At 37.0% G+C, this 1935-nt stretch overlaps 1 long non-coding RNA gene across 1 annotated transcript; it reads left to right on the top strand.

Moving 5' to 3' along the window:
* Positions 1 to 137: 137 nt before the first annotated feature.
* LOC111785699 lies at positions 138 to 1715 on the top strand. Its single transcript, XR_002813692.1, has 2 exons — positions 138 to 843; positions 1553 to 1715. It is a non-coding gene; the product is annotated as an uncharacterized LOC111785699 (long non-coding RNA).
* The last annotated feature ends 220 nt before the right edge of the window (positions 1716 to 1935 follow it).

Here is a 1935-nt window from a genome sequence, read left to right as displayed (position 1 = left end):
TTCTCTCTCTTACTGTATATTTTATACATGTTCTTCCCCCCTCTCACTGCTTATTTTATATACTTAGACATTTGCCATTCATCATCATCTGAGATTATATATAATTTAATTATTATTATTGTGTTTTTTTAGTTCAATAGGTAGATGGGTAGATTCAAACTTTCGTCAGTTCAAGCCTACCGCTAGTAGATATTGTCATCTTTGGGCTTTCCCTTTTGGGTTTTCCTTCAAGGTTTTTAAAACGTGTCTACTAGGGGGAAGTTTCTATACCCTTATAAAGAATGGTTCGTTCTTCTCCCCAATCAATATAAGATCTCATACAAGATCTTAGTTGAGTTATGCTCGTGTTGGCATTATCTGAAATTATATATCTTCTGTTATAATACTTTTAATTATTCATTCAACTGTTGTAGTAGTTCTATGGTAGTCATTTTCAGGTTCTTTAAAGTGGGTGAGTGGGATGATGTTGGTTGTAGCTTGTTTATCTAAGTTCAACCACGTGTGTGGTTGGAGGATTTTGAAGCTTTGATTCCTTAATTAAAGGTATATGCCATTAAATGAAGGGTATATACCTTATAGGAGGCCTGAATAGGTAAAACAAAGCAAAGTATACTGTTGGGTTTACTTCAATTAATTCCATCTTACCACCTTATTATTTCCCTCTCCTTTATATATACAGAAGGAGCGGTAACAAAAAAGTTCATTTTATTATCAATACATAATCATTGGAATGAATCTAACTCCATTCACTTCTACATTTCAGGTCCATCCATTAATGAACAACAGAAGAACTCATATTGAAGGTGCAGCGCAGCTCCATAATGGAAGTGGCATCGAATCAAGGTATTCTAAACTTGCATTTCCTGAAACGAGTCGATTTTCAGTGAACTTATTGCGTAGTAAACTGTGTGTTTTAATAGAAAATTTACCCAAAAAGGAAGGATTTAGAGGCGTATTTGTGAAGGAGTGAAAGATGGGGGAGAGTATTTTGGTAGGGTCATAGCCAATAGCCATAGGGGGGGACAAAGATGAGTGTGTGGGGCTAAGGAAAGCCAGAGGACACCCACCCCTTCCTTTCTTCTCTTCTCTTAGAAAAACACACTTGTGAAGGGTAACTTTCAGGAGCTGCAAATTGGTAAGGCACAGCAGAGCACAGAGGAAGAAGAGAAGATATGATGTTTGGAAGGAAAAGAAATGGCATGTGCTTTGCTTTGCTTTGCTTTGAGGTAGCTTTTCATTCGTAGTGAGCCCCCAAGTGATAGTGGTCCTATGCTTTCTAACTAACACCCTTTTCTGCATTGATTATGACTGCCCCTTTCCTATGCTCCTCCTCTACTCTCTTAAATGAGGCCTTCTTGACAACAAACCATATTTGATGTGCAACGCAATGACAATGACCTCCATTTAATCCTCTCCTTTCTATCGCTTGTTCCATCCGTTCCCGTCCCGTCTCGCCTTCTTTTCTTTTGATGAAAATATAGATGTCTAGGGATGAATTGAGTTTTGATGGTTGAATTATCCTACCCCTCGTTAGTCGGGAGTTTTTTTGTAGTTTTACATCGGGATTAATGGATATTTGATGTGCAACGCAATGACAATAACCTCCATTTAATCCTCTCCTTTCTATCGCTTGTTCCATCCCGTCCCGTCCCGTCTTGCCTTCTTTTCTTCCGACGAAAATATAGATATATAATTGAGTTTTGATGGTTGAACTATCCTATCCCTCGTAAGTTGGGAGTTGTTTTAGTTCTACGATTAATGGATTTGAATTGTTGGTCCCTTGGTCGAAGATATATGCATAATATCAATCGATAAAATCATGAAACTAATGAAAAAATGAATAAATATTGGATCCGTACCATTGATTGAGACTTTGCATATATATATATATATATAATGCTCTATCAGCGAATATTTTGATTGTGGAAATATTTT

Source organism: Cucurbita pepo, unplaced genomic scaffold (assembly GCF_002806865.2).
Source record: "Cucurbita pepo subsp. pepo cultivar mu-cu-16 unplaced genomic scaffold, ASM280686v2 Cp4.1_scaffold000654, whole genome shotgun sequence".
In the NCBI taxonomy this organism is placed as follows: Eukaryota; Viridiplantae; Streptophyta; class Magnoliopsida; order Cucurbitales; family Cucurbitaceae; genus Cucurbita; species Cucurbita pepo.
The sequence above is the reverse complement of the archived record's forward strand: the minus strand, read 5'-3'. Positions and strand labels throughout refer to the sequence as shown.